This window comes from Oncorhynchus masou, chromosome 18 (genome assembly GCF_036934945.1).
Source record: "Oncorhynchus masou masou isolate Uvic2021 chromosome 18, UVic_Omas_1.1, whole genome shotgun sequence".
Classification (NCBI taxonomy): domain Eukaryota; kingdom Metazoa; phylum Chordata; class Actinopteri; order Salmoniformes; family Salmonidae; genus Oncorhynchus; species Oncorhynchus masou.
In genome coordinates this window covers 27412411-27433242 of record NC_088229.1, presented here as the reverse complement: position 1 = coordinate 27433242, position 20832 = coordinate 27412411, and the positions used below count along the sequence as shown (strand labels likewise).

Below are 20832 nucleotides of genomic sequence, written 5' to 3'. Positions count from 1 at the left end.
TGTAGTCATTCCCAAGAAGACTCGAGGCTGTAATTGCTGTCAAAGGTGCTTCAAAGTACTGTGTAAAGGGTCTGAATACTTATGTAATTGTGATATTTCTGGGGGTTTTGTATACATTTGCAAAAGAAATCTAAAAAGCTGTTTCTGCTTTGTCATTATGTGGTAGTGTGTAAATGGATAAGGGGGGGAACATTGTTTATCAATTTTAGAATAAGGCTGTAATGTGACAAATTGTGTTACAGTGTTACTTTCATCTGCTGTTGTACAACATGATGTAAAACACAGTAAACCTAACATTTACTGCAATGGGCCTTCAAAGAATCATGGAAGAGTCCACATGTGTCAAGATACCTTTAAAAAAGGTATGACTGAAGAATGAAGCAGGTGTTAAACATGGGCTTTGCGACAGAAAGCAGCAGTTGACTACTCCATAGTCAACTCTTTGATTAAAATCCATATATCCATATATAGCATCAAAGCTTGGACCGAGAGACAGAAGCTATTTATCAATCTCAAGACCAGACTGTTACACAGCCATCACTAACACAGAGGCTGCTGACTACATAGTCGTGGCCAAAAGTTTTGAGAATGACAAATATAAAATTTTCAAAGCCTGCTGCCTCAGTTTGTATGATGGCAATTTGCATATACTCCAGAATGTTATGAAGACTGCAATTAATTGCAATTCATCTGATCAAAGTCCCTCTATGCCATGCAAATGTACTGAAAAAAATCCACTGCATTTCAGCCCTGCCACACAAAAAAATCACTGACATGTCAGCTGGTCCATCTCATTAACACAGGTGTGAATGTTGACGAGGACAAGGCTAGAGATCACTCTGTTCTGCTGATTGAGTTAGAATAACAGACTGGAAGCTTCAAAAGGAGGGTGGTGCAAGGAAACATGTGCCGTCATCATTGTGTTGCACAAAAAGGGCTTCACAGGCTAGGATATTGCTGCCAGTAAGATTGCACCTAAATCAACTATTTATCAGATCATCAAAAACTTCACAACAATTGAACCGCTGTCCTTGAAGGCTTCAGGGCGCCCAAGAAAGTCCAGCAAGCGCCAGGACCATCTCCTAAAGTTGATTCAGCTGTGGGATCGGGCCACCACCAGCATAGAGCTTGCTCAGGAATGGCAGCAAGTAGGTGTGCGTGCATCTGCACGCATAGTGAGGCGAAGACTTTTGGAGGATGGTCTGGTGTCAAGAGGGCACCAGACAGGGCAGCAAAGAAGCCACTTTTCTCCAGGAAAAACATCGGGGACAGACTGATATTCTGCAAAAGGTACAGGGATTGGACTGCTGAGGACTGGGGTAAAGGTATTTTCTCTGATGAATCCCCTTTCCAATTGTTTGGGGCATCCGGAAAATGCTTGTCCGGAGAAGACAAGGTGAGCGCTACCATCAGTCCTGTGTCATGCCAACAGTAAAGCATCCTGAGACCATTCATGTGCGGCGTTGCTTCTCAGCCAAGGGAGTGAGCTCACTCATTATTTTGCCTAAGAACACAGCCATGAATTAAAAATGGTACCAACACATCCTCCGAGAGCAACTTCTCCCAACCATCCAGGAACAGTTTGGTGACGAACAATGCCTTTTCCAGCATGATGGAGCACCTTGCCATAAGGCAAAAGTGATAACTAAGTGGCTCGGGGAACAAAACATCGATATGTTGGGTCCATGGCCAGGAAACTCCCCAGGCCTTAATTCCATTGAGAACTTGTGGTCAATCCTCAAGAGGCGGGTGGACAAACAAAAACCCACAAATTCTGACAAACTCCAAGCATTGATTATGCAAGAATGGGCTGCAATCCGTCAGGTTGTGGCCCAGAAGTTAATTGACAGCATGTCAGGGCGGATTGCAGGAGTCTTGAAAAAGAAGTGTCAACACCGCAAATACTGACTCTTTGCATCAACTTCATGTAATTGTCAATAAAAGCCTTTGACACTTATGAAACGCTTGTAAATATACTCAGTATTCCATAGTAACATCTGACAAAATACCTAGACACTGAAGCAGCAAACTTTGTGGAAATTAATGTCATTCTCAAAACTTTTGGCCACGACTGTAGACTTGAAATCCTTGGCCACTAAACAAATGAATCACTAGTCACTTCATTAATGTCATTTTAAAAATGATGTTTACATATCTTGCACCACTCATCTCAGATATACAGTATTTTATGCCATCTATTGCATCTTGTCTATGCTGGTTGGTCATGGCCCATCCACATATTTATATGTACATTTTCTTATTCAATCACTTTACTTAGATTAGTACATATTAGGTAGTTGTTGTGGAATTGTTAAGACTACTTGTTAGATATTGCTGCACTGCTGGAACTAGAAGCACAAGCATTTCGCTACAATCGCAATAACATCTGCTAATCATGTGTATGTGACCAATAAAATGTGATTTGATTGATATCTGTAACCTATATCAATACCATATAAATATTATCAGCTTTAAAAATATATATTTTTTAAACACTTCAATCTGTTTTCTTTTATTTGGACCAGAGTGTTGGCTCTCTCCACTCGCCTATCCATTGTTCCTGCAGTGATGAGAATTCACCATCTTCATCGAATGATATCATATTTTATATGCTGATAATGGACAAAAAGCCTACCAGCACATACATTTGGGTGCCAAATGAAGAGCTCTCTTACTGATGCAATTAGGTAGGCTACTGACAAGTCACTCACTTTAACATCACTGTCTGGCAACTCCTGATTGACTACATATTGAAAATACAAACAAGATTTTTGGTTTAAACAGAATTTCTACTGGCCTGGAGATGGTGTAGTTCTTCAAATGATTGCCAAAAGCCAGGGAAAATGCAGTATGGGAAATTCAAATAAAACACTATAAAAATCAAACTTTCATTAAATCACACAAGTAAGATACTAAATTAAAGCTACACTCTGACTCCAGCAAACATGTCAGATTTTTAAAAAGGCTTTTCGGCGAAAGCATAAGAAGCTATTATCTGATGATAGCACAACAGTAAACAAAGAGAGAAAACATATTTCAACCCTGCAGGCGCGACACAAAACTCAGAAATAAAATATAAAACATGCCTTACCTTTGACGAACTTCTTTTGTTGGCACTCCAATATGTCCCATAAACATCACAATTGGTCCTTTTGTTCGATTAATTCCGTCCATATATACCAAAAATGTCAATTTATTTGGGCGTTTGATCCAGAAATAAACAACTTCCAATTTGTAAATACAAAATCTCAAAAGTTATTTTCTGTAAACTTTGCCAAAACATTTCAAACTACTTTTGTAATACAACTTTAGGTATTTTTAAACGTTAATAAATCTATAAAATTGAAGACGGGTCTATCTGTGTTCAATACAGGAAGACAAACCAACGCTACATTTCAAGTCTTGCGCAACTCTCAACAGTGTTACACAGTTCCTAGATGGCCGTACTTCTTCATTGCACAAAGGAACAACCTCAACCAAATTCCAAAGACTGGTGACGTCCAGTGGAAGCGGTAGGAACTGAAAACAAGTGCCTAAGAAATATTATTTCCCGATGAGACCTCACTGAACAGACAGAGACCTACCCCCCAAAAGAATTCTGAATGGTTAGTCCTCTGGGTTTTGCCTGCTACATAAGTTCTGTTATACTCACAAACATGATTCAAACCGTTTTAGAAACGTCAAGAGTGTTTTCTATCCAAATCTACTAATAATATGCATATCTTATATTCTTGGCATGAGCAGCAGGAAGTTGAAATTGGGCACGCTATTTATCCAAAAGTGAAAATGCTGCCCCCTATACCTTAAGAAGTTAAGGAATATTCCAAAAGAGAGACATGTCGGCTAGCCAAGAAAAATGCTAGTTGTATTTTTGTAGCATATTGCTGGCATGTTCACTATAGAAGGTTAACTTTTGTAAATCACTTTCCCTAAAATAAATACAAACAGCATAACATTTGTGTAGTTTCCAACAGTAGGTAAATGTTGAACTGGAATGCCAAAATGCACTGAAAAGTTACGAGATCCACAGGTTTAGTTGGCCCACTGGTCCGGGGTACCGTTAATGTCAGACCCTGCACGCAAAGAAAATAAATGGCTGTGCCAGAAAACAAAATAGGCAAAGTGGATTGACTCATCGTTAACAGATTATATACACTGCTCAAAAAAATAAAGGGATATAAAGGGTTACAACACAATGTAACTCCAAGTCAATCACACTTCTGTGAAATCAAACTGTCCACTTAGGAAGCAACACTGATTGACAATACATTTCACATGCTGTTGTGCAAATGGAATAGACAACAGGTGGAAATTATAGGCAATTATCAAGACACCCCCAAAAAATGAGTGGTTCAGCAGGTGGTGACCACAGATCACTTCTCAGTTCCTATGCTTCCTGGCTGATGTTTTGGTCACTTTTGAATGCTGGCGCTGCTTTCACTCTAGTGGTAGCATAAGACGGAGTCTACAACCCACACAAGTGGCTCAGGTAGTGCAGCTCATCCAGGATGGCACATCAATGCGAGCTGTGGCAAGAAGGTTTGCTGTGTCTGTCAGCGTAGTGTCCAGAGCATGGAGGCGCTACCAGGAGATAGGCCAGTACATCAGGAGACGTGGAGGAGGCCGTAAGAGGGCAACAACCCAGCAGCAGGACCGCTACCTCCGCCTTTGTGCAAGGAGGAGCAGGAGGAGCACTGCCAGAGCCCTGCAAAATGACCTCCAGCAGGCCAAATGTGCATGTGTCTGCTTAAACGGTCAGAAACAGACTCCATGAGGGTGGTATGAGGGCCCAACGTCCACAGGTGGGGGTTGTGCTTACAGCCCAACACCGTGCAGGACGTTTGGCATTTGCCAGAGAACACCAAGATTAGCAAATTCGCCACTGGCACCCTGTGCTCTTCACAGATGAAAGCAGGTTCACACTGAGCACATGTGACAGACGTGACAGAGTCTGGAGACGCCGTGGAGAACGTTCTGCTGCCTGCAACATCCTCCAGCATGACCGGTTTGGCTGTGGGTCAGTCATGGTGTGGGGTGGCATTTCTTTGGGGGGCCGCACAGTCCTCCATGTGCCCGCCAGAGTTAGCCTGAATGCCATTAGTTACTGAGATGAGATTCTCAGACCCCTTGTGAGACCATATGCTGGTGCGGTTGGCCCTGGGTTCCTCCTAATGCAAGACAATGCTCGACCTCATGTGGCTGGAGTGTCAGCAGTTCCTGCAGGAGGAAGGCATTGATGCTATGGACTGGCCTGCCCGTTCCCCAGACCTGAATCCAATAGAGCACATCTGGGACATCATGTCTCGCTCCATCCACCAACGCCACGTTGCACCACAGACTGTCCAGGAGTTGGCGGATGCTTTAGTCCAGGTCTGGGAGGAGATCCCTCAGGAGACCATCCGCCACCTCACCAGGAGCATGCCCAGGCATTGTAGGGAGGTCATACAGGCACGTGGAGGCCACACACACACTACCGAGCCTCATTTTGACTTATTTTAAGGACATTACATCAAAGTTGGGTCAGCCTGTAGTGTGGTTTTCCACTTTAATTTTGAGTGTGACTCCAAATCCAGACCTCCATGGGTTGATAAATTTGATTTCCATTGATAATTTGTGTGATTTTGTTGTCAGCACATTCAACTATGTAAAGAAAAAAGTATTTAATAAGAATATTTCATTAGTTCAGAACTAGGATGTGTTATTTTAGTGTTCCCTTTATTTTTTTGAGCAGTGTAGGACGTGCCAATTCATGCCCCGTCCCTCTGTGTAAAGAAATTAAGACTGCAACCACAGCGTACACACCAAGATACCGAGAGGCGGGACAGACAGACTGTCAAACCAGCAGCATTTCCCTGTCATCCCTCAAATAGTAACTGTGTAAGTCTATCCTATCAATAGAATGCTAGAAGAGGCATATCATTCATTCTAGCAGGAGGCGGCTCAGCTGACTTTTCTGACTAGCTAAATGATAAGTAGCCTAGTTAAATTAATTGGAAAAAGTACCCAGCTGAAAATGAGTATAATCTGCTGTGTAACCGACTGCCGGTGCTAGCGGAAAACACCGGAGAAAGCGAGAGAGAAAGCAAACTGTTATTGTAGAACATACAAATTCAAATCAAACAGCCAGACCCATGTCAGGACTGGGAGGGGCCACTGCCCGCTATTCACCATGATCCCAGACAGAGCCGCGAACAACCCAGAATATGGCACGCACACACTACAGCAAAGACCTACACCACAGCATAGACATTGACATGTTTTCACATGAGGCAGCCTCTTATAACCATGACAATTTTACACTGTGGGACTGGGGAATTGAGACCACCTGACTACAACTGTCCCATGTCAGGAATGGGTGAATTCCAAAACCTATAGGAAAGTATAAATGAACTGAAATGAGTACCCACTAGCCTACTTTCCCACCATCGAAAATAGGGCAAAGCAGACTTGGCTCCAAAATCCTGGGGCTAGAATACATAACATGAAACGCTTTTGATTGGGATAGGGTTCCTCTGATTTGGTAATTCCTTGTATAAATCTGTATATTCAGACTTGCAGCAGTGTTTTTATTGTTACAGTCTTGCTGTGTGCCTCTGCAATATCTACTAGGCATATGTAACAGCTCTCTTACCAATGACGGTAGCCTCACTAATGACCAACACATTTCTTTTGTGACTGCTTGGACCAAATACAATTGTTTTTTCTTATTCACTTAATTGACCCTAGAGAGACTCTTTATGCTGTTCTGTCAGAGCTGACTAGACATACAATTGAGAAAATGACAATAAAGATGGTCACACAATACTTGAGCTTGTGTACACATTGACAAAAAGGCCCAACACAGAAGTATCCTTTTATTATGTTGTGAGTCCCATTGAAGTCAGAACCCCGGGGCTAATGGGGATAGACGGGATGGGTTGGCCATCATAAAAGGCCCCACTCTCAGAGGACACTAGCATCAGGCCTCTCTCTATATACTGTATATCCTGTCTACACAAAACCAGTTCCTGCTCAGCAGCTTCACGCCCAGGGGCTACATGCATATGGCAACTAGCGAAGTCCCTTGCATTTCCTCTATAACTGGTACGACACACCCACACCCCACCCCCCACTATGGTTAGAAACGTGGCTTTGGTAAACAAGAACCCTCTGCTGTCGAACCATGGGGCTGACTTCAGAATGGATGTGGGGAAGAAACACACGGGCGCAATTCAATTAAAGGACGAGAAAAGGAGCACTACACTTAAATCCATGGCTACGCAGGCCCAACATACGACAGCACACATACAGTACATGTATGTACACTTCTCTTACACGAGGCACATGCATAGACAAGCTGGGCATCCTTAGAGTCAGTTAACAAGGAGGTTTGTGTTATTACCATTAAGCCTAACTTAAAATACTAAGGCTTTTGAAATTGTATTGCCTAAATTGCAAAGGCAAATGGGGCACAATGATTTTCAATTATAAATGCTAACCTGTGCTCCGCTCCACAACAAAAAAATTGCATTCCACTTTACCAAACTCCCACAAGCATGGCATAATCGCAGTGGGGTATCTTTATTTTTTCTAATTTCTCTCAGGTGGCCATACTTGTATACCACCACAATACTGAGATTAACACACAGATAACTATGTCCAAATCACTATCAGGCATTCCAGTTATTGTAAAGTGGAGCCTTCTGAACTTTACCACTCTAGAAAGAACCGAGTCATTAAGAGAAACAGCTGTCCGTAACCCTTCACCTGTCCTCTAGCACCAAAATTCCCAGGCACCCATCCGCACGGCAGCCTGGTAAGCCCACCCTCTGCCTCCCCCATCCTCGCAGCAGCATCCCCGAGCACAAGGCTTGAGCCAAACCGGTTCCACAGGATAGTACCCATGCTGGCAGACTTACTCCAAATGCCACGCCATTTTTTTCCCATTTGTGCTTGTGACATTTGCACAACTAGCTTTTTCATTACAGAAAAATGAAGCCACAGAAAAAACAAGAGTCAAGCTTGCCCAAAGCCAAAAGCATGACTGTATATTTACCCCTCCCCCTGCCCTCTCTCCCAAATACCAAAAAGAGAGGAACACGTGTGAAGTGTCACATGACAGTCAGCCAGTCCTTTTTACTCCGGCAACTCAGTCTCTTTTTCTGACGTATAAAAACTCACTGCCTTCCTGTCAGAGTTCTGGTTTGGTCACATTTTCCAGCAGGCAGTCAAATCTATGGGGCTGAATGTAAATAGAAAGCAATAGGCTTTTATTCAGATAAGCAGAGCCCTGAGGTTCCCCATGCAAAGTGCTGTTTTAGGTTGACAGGACTCCAGAGCAGTGGAACGACCGATGACACAGGAGTAAAGGACTCACTAACTGCCCTGTCGCCACTCACTTTGACTATTCAAAACATAGTGGGGCCCTCAGCCGTGCAGTCATCCCTGAAAAAGCCAGGGCCACACAGTGCGGACCTTCATTCAAACTAGCTGGTGAGCAGAATGGTTACGACAACACAGCTCTCCTGGCATACAGCTAACCGAAACTGTGTGGCTTGTATTTACTTGGCTTTCTCCCACACATTGGGACAACTAACAATGGAACAGAGGAGATGTACTGACAAAGGACAGGTTTGTCCTCAGGTAAAACACAGGAAAGAAATGCAGATTATGAAGCCGATAGCTAACACAAACCACACCCACCTGGGATGCCCAGAATAACCAGGGTATCCATCCCTAGGCACACCCCCCACCACTGGCCTGGTCATACAGCTGAGAGCGAGGAGAAAGGGGGTGGGGGGGAGCCAGCAGAGTGGCCAGTCACATGAGGCCAATACTTAAAATTACCCAGTGGTGGTGAAGATGTGCTTGTTTGTGTTCAAATAAACTTCGACCTCAGGGGGTCAGGCCCAGGCTTCAACATCCCACCCTTCCCTCAGCCCAGAGAGAGCAGAGCAGGCTGGGTTGGCCAGCGCACTAGTGCCCAGTCACTATTCAACTGGCACATGGGTTTAAAAATGTAAAAAAGTAGGGTTGCATCGGAAATAGCCGAGCCCCATGGAAGGGCACTGCTGCTGTGGCTGCCATGTCGTGACCCATTGGGGGAATAGCAGGAGGGAGTGTGTGGAGCAGAGTGGATGGTGCTTGAGAGAGAAAATGGACAGCATACAATCTCAGAATCTTCAGCACGGGTGGAAACGGGTCAGATTTGGTAAAACAGGGATGGCAGTTCATCTATGAACCCTAAAGTAAAGACGAGTTGTCAGCTTGCACTACAGTTGAGGTTGAGGAAGGGGTAAGGACGGGCGAAGCAAGGAAAAGGAACTTGTCTGGGAAATTTATTGGAATGACTTGGTTCTGACTGTACATCCGTTGAAGTAAGGGAGGTTAATATTAGCAGTCAAACGGTTGCTGCCTGCCCTGGGTGATCTGACCCGACTGTGTTCCTCTTACAGAGGGATGTTAATGCCTGTTAGTGTTTCTTAGGCCCAAGTACTGGGCTGCCAAGTTAAATATTGCCCCAGTACAAACATATCATAGCAAGTTTTGTATGCTTTTCCTTTTAACTTAATCAGAGTCATCATTAATTAGAGTCAGAAAAAAATGTCGCAATGTGGAAATTTTTACAAAAATGCAATAGTTATGTGAAGCAGAATATCCAAAATAAAAACACATCTATGGTAAAACAAAGGGTGTAGGTCGGTAAAAAAAATAGGGATGAAATTGCCAGGGACCTCACGATATCACAATACTTGTGCCGATACAATATGAATTGCGATTTTACGTTCATCACGATTCAATAGGAATTGTGATTTGATACTGTGATTCAATATTCCAAACATATAGACCTGCCGCAGAGGGACAAGAGAGAAAACTATTTTTGATCAGTCATGGAAATAAGCGCTGAAAACATATTGGCCGTCCATTTAAAAAAGATGGAGAACAAGCTATATAAAGAAAGATGCTAGCATTTTGGCACAGCCGACATATCCCAATATGTAATTGTATTGATTTTCTCCCCCATCATTAGTCAGAAACTAACCAACAAGTCACTTGTAAATAATCGCATCTGGGGCGGAAGGGTAGCCTAGTGGTAAGAGCGTTGGACTAGTAACCGGAAGGTTGCAGGTTCAAACCCCCGAGCTGACAAGGTACAAATCTTTCTGTGGCAGTCCCATTCATTCAGTCCCTATTGTGACAGTAAGAAATTCCATATGGCTGAAAGCAGGATCATAGGAAAATCAGCACTATCATTGACCAAACCTTGTAATCCTAAAAGCTGAAATCCACAGAGGGTAAGATTTTAATCCCTATTATTCCCTACGCTCACATAAAAATCCAGTGAGATGAAATTCTGTTGAAAACAAATACTCCCCTCTGGTTACCCAAAGGGCAGATAATTCAGCTCATCCCCTGGTAGTGATCATGCTCATAATATAATCTCTCAGTCTACGATGAACAAGTCAAGCCAGTGAAGAAAACGTCATTCAGACAAATTCGGAGTCTGCTTTCTGACAGATTGTCAAGGCAAACGCTAGGATCACAGTCATCAAACTAACGTAAACTCCACTAGTCTGATAGACACCGACTGAAGTCTCCGTGTAAGGCACTATATGAACACAGTTGAAGTCGGAAGTTTACATACACCTTAGCCAAACACAATTAAACTCAGTTTCACAATTCCTGACATTTAATTCTAATAAAAAATTCCCTGTATTAAGTCAGTTAAAATAATGTGGTGATCCTAAGAATGTGAAATGTCAGAATAATAGCAGAAAATTATTTATTTCACCTTTTATTTCTTTCATCACATTCCCAGTGGGTAAGAAGTTTGCATACACTCAATTAGGATTTGGTAGCATTGCCTTTAAAATTGTTTAACTTGGGTTAAATGTTTTGGGTAGCCTTCCACAAGCTTCCCACAATAAGTTGGGGGAATTTTGGCCCATTCCTCCTGACAGAGCTGGTGTAACTGAGTCAGGTTTGTAGGCCTCCTTGCCAGCACATGCTTTTTCAGTTCTGCCCACAAATTGTCTACAGGATTGAGGTCAGGGCTTTGTGATGGCCACTCCAATACCTTGACTTTGTTGTCCTTAAGCCATTTTGCCACAACTTTGGAAGTATGCTTGTGGTCATTGTCCATTTGGAAGACCCATTTGCAACCAAGCTTTAACTTCCTGACTGAAGTCTTGAGATGTTTCAATATATCCACATTATTTCCCTCCCTCATGATGCCATCTATTTTGTGAAGTGCACCAGTCCCCCCTGCAGCAAAGCACCCCCACAACATGATGCTGCCACCCCGTGCTTCACGGTTGGGATGGTGTTCTTCGGCTTGCAAGCCTCCCCCTTTCTCCTCCAAACATAATGATGGTCATTATGGCCAAACGGTTTTATTTTATCAGACCAGAGGACATTTCTCCAAAAAGTAGGATCTTTGTCCCGATGTGCAGTTGCAAACCGTAGTCTGGCTTCTTCCTTGCTGAGCGGCCTTTCAGGTTATGTCGATATTGGACTCGTTTTACTGTGGATACAGATACTTTGCACCTGTTTCCTCCAGCATCTTCACATGGTCCTTTGCTATTGTTCTGGGATTGATTTGATTAGGATCTCTTTTAGTCCCCATTTGGACTAATCTTCCAGGAGTCCTTAACATTGGGATTGATTTGCACTTTGTCTTCTTCCTGAGCGGTATGACAGCTGCGTGGTCCCATGGTGTTTATACTTGCATACTATTGTTTGTACAGATGAATGTGGTACCTTCAGGCATTTGGAAATTGCTCCCAAGGAAGAACCAGACTTGTGGAGGTCTACAATTTAGTTTGTGAGGTCTTGATAGATTTCTTCTGATTTACCCATTATGCCAAGCAAAGATTTTGAAGGTCGGCCTTGAACTACATCCACAGGTACACCTCCAAACTGACTCAAATGATGTCAGAAGCTTCCGATAGGCTAATTAAATCCATGACAACATTTTCTGGAATTCTCCAAGCTGTTTAAAAGCCACAGTCAACTTAGTGTATGTAAACTTCTGACCCACTGGAATTGTGATACAGTGAATTATAAGTGAAATAATCTGTCTGTAAATAATTGTTGGAAAAGTTACTTGTGTCATGCACAACGTAGATGTCCTAACTGACTTGCCAAAACTATAGTTGGTTAACTTCTTGATGCACCCATCCCGTTAGAAGGATAATTTACATCAACATCAGCTGGATTACAGCACGCCAAATTAAAATTACTTAAAATACATTTTCATGAAATCAAACGCAATATAGCAAAACACAGCTTAGCTTGTTGTTAATCCACCTGGCGTGTCAGATTTCAATAAAGCTTTTCAGCGAAAGCTAACATCAAAATATTACAAACAGCTCGCCGCCAAGTAGATTGGTCACGAAAGTCAGAAAAGCAATAAAAATTCATTGCTTACCTATGATGATCTTCGGATGTTTGCACTCACGAGACTCCCAGTTACACAATAAAATGTTCCTTTTGTTCCATAAAGATTTTATATCCAAAATACCTCCATTTGTTTGGCGCGTTATGTTCAGAAATCCACAGGCTCGAGCGGTCACGACATCGCAGACGAAAATTCCAAATTAGTATCCGTAATGTTCACAGAAACATGTCAAACAATCAATCCTCAAGTTTGTTTTTTTCCCAATATATAATCGATAATATATCAACCGGGACTTTAGCTTCGTCAATAGGAGACACAATGGCTGCTCCAAACTGTTGCGCAAGCAAAACTCTGAGGACACCCAGCTTTACACTGACGTGATGTGATCTTTCTCGCTCATTTTTTCAAAAATAAAAGCCTGAAACTATGTCCAAAGACTGTTCGCAACATGGGGAAGCCTTAGGAAAATAAATCTGGTTGATATCCCTTTAAATGGAGGAAAGGCATTCAATGGAACATGGAGCTTTCAAAATCGAAGCTACTTCCTGGTTGAATTTCTCAGGTTTTCACCTGCAATATCAGTTCTGTTATACTCACAGACAACCTTTTTGACAGTTTTGGAAACTTTAAGTGTTTTCTATCCTAATCTGACAATTATATGCATATTCTAGGTTCTGGGCCTGAGAAATTGGCCGTTAAATTTGGGTACATTTTTCATCCAAAAATCAAAGTACTGCCCCCAACACTCAACAGGTTGTGGAGTGGTTGAAAAATGAGTTTAAATAGCTCCAACCTAAGTGCATGTAAACTTACAACTTCAACTGTTGATGTGCTCCCTGTTCACCCTCCTTGTTCCTGCCAAAAGCCAACATGAGGCAGTGGATCATGTATGGTAACAGCGGAGTCGCAGTCACACAAAATGAAACATGCACATTTAGGATGAGTGAAAGTCTTTTAGACAACAGCTTACATGAAATGACACAGAAGGGGACGTAGATTTGTGCAAAGCATCTCCTGATGTTCTACTGGAGGTGTGTGGTGTTCTGTCCTGTAAGTAACTTTGAGATGAGAGCTATGAGATCAGAGAGCCTGGAGGCCTGAATACTGTAGTCACTGATTAGACTCAATCTCACTTCCATGATGAGAGAAACCACAGTGGTGCTAAGATTTCTGTGAGTAAGACTGAGAAATTAGGTGAAGACTATTTCGGGTCACATTTTAGTTATTTAAGCATGGGGGGGGGGGTTCTGGTTAAGACATAGCAGTGAATACATATTTAAGGACCAAAAGGCTTCAGTCTGCTTGATGGCCAGTACCCTGTAGGTATAGGCACTAATTGTTGTTCAAGGTGAATCAAGACAAACGAAAATCAAAACCACGTTCAATAAATGAATAAGTTATGGCAGAAGTGGGCCAATGCATCTCTTACAAGCAATATGATATTTCACAATTCCCCTCTCCTCCACAGGACATGCTTTGCTCCAACTCACATTAACTTATTTAAGTCTAGAAAATACATGTAGGACTAGCCTATAATCAAAATGGGACAATGGTAAAGGAGCAGACCCAGTACACTGATATTTAAAGTTCATAGATACAGCAAGCATTCACTTTATTTGGATAACATTTTTATCAAAAACATATGATACATACAAAAGGTCACTGAACAACAAAGTTGGCAAATATGTACAAAAATCTATGAATGATTGTATCTTAAATCATTACCTAGATACATATCCTCAAATGGAGTGGTGAGGAAGACGGCTCTACCGTGTCCAAAAACTAACTCAACCCAATTTGGAAGGTTTGGGACGAATTGGACCGCAGTGAAGGAAGATAAGCCAATAAGTGGTCAGCATATGTGGGAACTCCTACAAGACTGTTGGAAAAGCATTCCAGGTGAAGCTGGTTGAGAGAATGCCAAGAGCGTGTAAAGCTGTCATCAAGGCAACGGGTGGCAACTTTGAAGAACCTCAAATCTAAAATATATATTTTGATTTGTTTAACATTTTTTTGGTTACTACATGATTCCATATGTGTAAATTCACAGGTGATGCCTTCACTACTTTTCAACAATGTAGAAAATAGTAAAACTAAAAGACAAACCCTTGAATGAGTAGGTGAGTATAAACTTGACTGGTACACACACAAAAACTCAGCAAAAAAAGAAACATCCCTTTTTTAGAACCCTGTCTATCAAAGATAATTCATAAAAATCCAAATAACTTTACAGATCATCATTGGGTTTAAACACCGTTTCCTATGCTTGTTCAATAAACCATGAACAATTAATGAACATGCACCTGTGGAACGATCGTTGAGACACTAACAGTTTACAGACGGTAGGCAATTAAGGACACACTTATGAACACTTAGGACACTAAAGAGGCCTTTCTACTGACTCTGGAAAAACACCAAAAGAAAGATGCCCAGGGTCCCTGCTCATCTGCGTGAACGTGCCTTAGGCATGCTGCAAGGAGGAATGAGGATTGCAGATGTGGCCAGGGCAATAAACTGCAATGTCCGTACTGTGAGACGCCTAAGACAGCGCTACAGGGAGACAGGACGGACAGCTGATCGTCCTCAGTGGCAGACCACATGTAACAACACCTGCAAAGGATTGGTACATCCGAACATCACACCTGCGGGACAGGTACAGGATGGCAAAAACAACTGCCCGAGTTACACCGGGAACGCACAATTCCTCCATCAGTGCTCAGACTCTCAGCATATTGTGGACAGAGGCTTGACTGAGGGCTTGTAGGCCTGTTGTAAGGCAGGTCCTCACCAGACACCGTCGGTAATAACGTCGCCCATGGGCACAAACCCACCGTTGCTGGACCAGACAGGACTGGCAAAAAGTGCTCTTCACTGATGAGTCGCGGTTTTGTCTCAAGGGTGGTGATGGTCAGACTCGCGTTTACAGTCAAAGGAATGAGCGTTACACCATTACACCGAGGCCTGTACTCTTGAGCAGGATCGATTTGGAGGTGGAGGATCCGTCATGGTCTGGGGCGGTGTGTCACAGCATCACCGGAATGAGCTTGTTGTCATTGCAGGCAATCTCAACGCTGTTCGTTACAGAGGAGACATCCCCCTCCCAGAAATAACACCAGACACAGACTGGTGTTACTTTTCACCCCCACTTTGTTCAAATGGACAATGACCCCAAGCATACTTCCAGAGTTGTGGCAAAATGGCTTAAGGACAACAAAGTCAAGGTATTGGAGTGGCCATCACAAAGCCCTGACCTCAATTTGAAAAAGTGTGTGTGAGCAAGGAGGCCAACAAACCTGACTCAGTTACACCAGCTCTGTCAGGAGGAACGGGCCAAAATTCATCCATTATTTTGGAAGTTTGTGGAAGGCTACCTAAAACATTTGACCCAAGTTAAACAATTTAAAGGTAATGCTACCAAATACTAATTGAGTGTATGGAAACTTCTGACCCACTGGGAATGTGATGAAAGAAATAAATGCCGAAATAAATCATTCTCTATTATTTTGGCATTTCACATTCTTAAAATAAAGTGGTGATCCTAACTGACCGAAAACAGGGAATTTTTACTAGGAATAAATGTAAGGAATTGTGAAAAACTGAGTTTAAATGTATTTGGCTAAGGTGTATGTAAACTTCCGACTTCAACTCTATGTATACACACACACACATATATATACACATACGTATACATGCATACATATGTACATATACACACACACACACACTACTTTAATACCGTACATCAAAATGAAACATACAGTTGTATTGGAAGAATACTGACTCAAATACATAGTGTTAAAACATTAAATAAATCTCATTCATATGAAGAACAGTTAAGTCGAGAGTGCTATTACATATTTGTACACGTAGACAGAATATTTCTGAATGTAGAAGCTCACTGGCAAATATTCAAGATGTCCCACACCCCACACTGTAAACACCGGTTTCCCTTTAATTTCATTTGAATCATTTATTCATACATTATAAAGTCGTATATTTACTATCAACTCTGTATATTAAGAAACATTCCCAATATCTATTATGGTAAACCTGAATACATCCGATGCTGGGCTGCTGTCTTTCAGTCTGGGTAAAAAAGCGGTGTGGAAAAAGGCTTTGAACGCCATCTTGTTCGTTGCAGCTGCCTGGGCCCTGAATACAGGAACCCATTCATTCACGAGGGGGGGGACTAACGAAATGAATTCATCTTTGTGAAGCAAGAATTACAAATAGCCCTTTTGAAAGAGGGAAATGTTTAACGCTAGCAAATAACTACAGGGGAAAACCGAAACTACAACCGCCCTATATTGTTTTTCAAAATGTAACAAATCTGAGATTTTTCTTTCACCCAGAGTTCGATAATGGCAACATCGTTACTACTCGTTCTCAACATTGTGCGACAATGTCTGGTCCAATGGAACTGAAAGTCCCGCGCGTTAAAATGTTTGCATAAGATGTCGCATCCCTACATTTTTATTTATATAGTTAAAAACTAACAAGATTAGGTGCTTCCTCATTTTAAGCGAACGTTACTCATTTCCTCTAGTATACTCCATTAAATATTCACACTGGAGCAGCATTACTATTTAGTTGTAACCACTTAGACACTAGCTAATAGACACATGGCAAGGGTGAACAGATTGTCGAAATCCAATTAACGTTAGTTTACTACATCTCTATATCATTAAAGGTCGAGGCTCAAATTAAGACAAATTAAATGCACCGTACACGAATAAAGTAGCAAGCTGGCTAACCAGACTACTGCTTACTAGCAACACTTTCTACATAACTAACGTTAGCTAGCTAGGCGACAGTGTTCTGGTGGACACAAAACGAATGTCCCAGCAGCAACTAGCTAACGTTACATCTTGGTTGGCTCCTTTTGGCAGGCAAAAAAACACTATCTTGCTAACCAGCAAACGTAGGCTGTAACGTTATGGCTTTTTAGAGTGTCTATGTCAGGTATGGACTACGAAAAAGTGGGGATCGTAGAAGCTAGCTGTCGGCTCCGGCGTTGGTGTTCCAGACATGTGTAGTCTCACTGACTTGTATTAAATTAAAACAAATCCTCTACGGGATAACCGTATCACTTAATCCTTGCACAAATACAAAGTCAGATATATCAGAACGTTATGCATCAGCATCTTTGTCACTTGGTACAGTAGTATTTAACTAGCATTTAAAATAACTAGCATTGCTAATTTACTAGTTAGCTACTGTAAATAGCTATCCATCTATGGAATGTTGGTCAACCAACATATTCACATTTTCAAAATCAAATTTACAATAGGCTGAATCCATTCACACCATTTCATTAGTTGGCTACAGTACGTTTGCTATTTTGCTAACGTTAAATGAGTGACAGGCAGTGCAACTCGGAAATTCAGATGTTGACAGTAGTTACCTATCGTTAACTAGCTATCGATCGATCTTAGCAACTAGTACTAACTACAACTAGTTTAAGTTTAAATTTAGCTGCTAGTAAGGTAGCTAACGTTTGTTAGCTTGCTAGCCCACTCAATGTACAGTATTGCAAAACATCTCAAGTTAAACCCCAGCCACGGTAAATAACTAAACCGCACTATAAATTGTTTTAAATATTTGCATAAAGTTACTGTTATATACTGTGAGTAGCTACGGCCACAACTCAAAGTAGTTCAACATCGAATCATTTAACGTGAGTGTATTGTCGATCAACTATTTAGTTAGGTACCTACCCCCACCCCCGTCGCAGTAAAGGCAGATTCAACCAGCGAGTCACTCAACCCAATTTCGCCTGGCTTCCTAGCTAGTTCACCACCGTAAACCAAGGCAGTCTAACTTACATCTTTAAAAAAAATAACATGTCAATCCTCCGTCCCAAATCATAACTTACCCGTTTTCAGTCGAGGGTATCCGTTGTTTATATCGCATTGACTGGAAACAGCGAAGATCGACTCCTCTCCGCCTACTAGCACACAGACTAGAGCTAGCAAGCTATCGAGGAGCGGCACTCCCCGAACCCAGCTTTCGATCCGCCAAGGGGAGACACACCAGCACAATGATGAGGCAATGTTAACCCTACCAACTGCTTTGTGGAACAACAATGCGTTTGAGTCTAGGGACGGTCTTCTAACTCACAACAACCTCTTTCCAATCTTCTGTCCTTGTCTTTCCCACCGTTGTTCCCCTATTCACTACTTATTCACACAAGTAATATCTCAAACTCTTCCTACTGCCCTCAAACAGCAGCGATGGGCGCGGTAACCCTGCTCTCAGCTCTAGGAAACCCCACGTTACGGGTGCGTCATAACGCACGGCAAAGGGTCGTCTTCCCTTAAAAAAATCTGGGCCTTGGTCATTTGGCTGGTAGCTAGCGTAATAGAAAGCCAAAATATTGGCTTTTCATGTGATTTTAGTTTGTACTCCAATGAATAGGTGTTAACATTAAAGGGATAGTTCACTCATATTACAAATTGACATATAGGTTTCCTTACCCTGTAAGCAGTCTGTGGACAATGTATGACAACAATCCATGCTTGGGTTTCCCTGGCACTGTTTTCACATGCTAACATCTTAGCATTTGTTGCACAAATCACATTCTTGTCATGGGACTGATATTAGCATTTTTTTCCACGCATCATGTTCAAAACATTTATAAGTGACTTTGTTGAGCTTCACAATAACTTGTAGATATTTTCGGATGATTTGGACATGATGGGCCAAAAATGCTAATACCAGTTGCTAGTTGCTACAACTATGTTTGGCCTCGTAAATTATTGATAAATACCCATTAATTCTTGAAGAATTTAACTTACAAATGCCTCATGTGCTTAGTTTAACTGTCATCCCCATCAGAACCCAAAGTATAAGGTTGTTTTACTCCAATGTTTGTAAATATTGGTTAAAAACATGGTTAAAACTATCATTTTGATTTCATGGATTTCATAGCTCTGTCTATGAATTTGAGAGTGGTTACATTTCTCCAGGCCCATCCCTCAGCTTTTTACCAAAACAAAGGTGGGGTGTCGACTTTGTTATTGTTTCAATTAAGGTCTAGCTTTAATAGAGAAAACAGAAGTACCAGTGAAAGCAAAAATTGTCAGGGGACTATACCATCTCGGTCTACTCTGTAGAAGAACATATCAGTCTACACAGAGACAGCAGATCATTATCACCAGCAGCTAGTGTGTGTAATAGCGCTCAGAGGAAGGGCTGATGATGCTCAGTGGGTTAAGATGTTACTTAGAGACCTGGAACACAATATCCCCTCGTCCATTACCCAGGGGGAGAGAGAGAAAGCCTCTTCCCTCCCATAATGTGACCCTCCGATGGGGAGACAGCGGCATCAACAAACCCCTCTCCTGGAGCTTAAGTTCATTAAAGGCCCAGGGCAGTCAAAATTGTGTTTTCCTGTATTTCTTAAAATATTGTACAACATCTGATGCAACTAACACTGTAAAAGTGTGAAAAAATGTGGTCAATGTTAGTTCCTGATAGTTGGTTGTTGAAAATACAATTTACATAGGACCTTCTAATCAGCCGGTTTTGCATAGGGGGAGTATTGGTTTCACCAGGTGGTATAGGTTAATATACCAAATGACAAAGTGAGTTTCAAACCTCTCTGCCAATAACAGCTAGTTTTCAGGTAACATAACCCTTCCATTAGGTTCCTGCTTGAAACTTATTTTTTCTAAAAAGCTATATTTGTGGCTTTTTGACAATTTTAAGGGAAAACTATTACAGTAATGTACTTAATTGTCACCCAGAAAGGATTTTATATTGAAATAAAACATCTACATTGGGCCTTTAGGATCAATGATACTTCTGTATAACCAGACATCCTCTACAACCCTACCCAGACTCTGGGGCTTATCTGCTGTGAAGTATAGACAGGAGAATTTGTGCAAATGCTTCATTCTAGTAAATCATAAAATAAAATGTTGCTATTAGCTCGAGACAGAGCCATGATAATCATGTAAAAAAACTACACTAACTCTGTTCTGAGAATATAAAATGCATCCTACCCATGCATCAGAATTATTAAAATTTTTGTCAGGGTGTAGGTATGTAGGTGTGTTACAGGACTATAGTGCGTGTGTGCTATATTGGCAGGCACACACCTTCTACGAGGTCACCTGAGTCTACATATCACTGCAATTTCCTGTGTTGCTCAGGTCACTTTTGAGGCCTGAATGCACTGAGTGACAACACACAGCTCTAGTCCAGAGGAAATTATGGCACTGTTCAGCATACTGTACAATGTGCTCACAGAGATGACACCGGCACAATGACCTCTGCTATCAAATGGGCCACTAGTGGTAACATGATGCACACCCCAGTCAGCCTGGACCATTTGGTATGTCATTATATCTGAGCAGTGTTATGAGGGTTAGTGGGTCAGTGAAGTGTTTATTTTACTGAAATGCAACCCTGTTTAAGTACTTTGAAACTTATAGTTTGGTATTTGTTTA

The 20832-nt window shown here is 41.8% G+C and overlaps 1 protein-coding gene across 2 annotated transcripts in view; it reads right to left on the bottom strand.

Moving 5' to 3' along the window:
* Positions 1–18633, bottom strand: part of LOC135504317 (guanine nucleotide-binding protein G(I)/G(S)/G(T) subunit beta-1) — a 48196-nt gene extending 29563 nt beyond the window's left edge. For both annotated transcript variants that reach the window (XM_064922753.1, XM_064922754.1), the window contains exon 1: positions 18255–18633. The gene's annotated coding sequence lies outside the window, so the exon portion shown is untranslated. The remainder of the gene's footprint in view (positions 1–18254) is intronic.
* Between the last annotated feature and the right edge of the window lie 2199 nt (positions 18634–20832).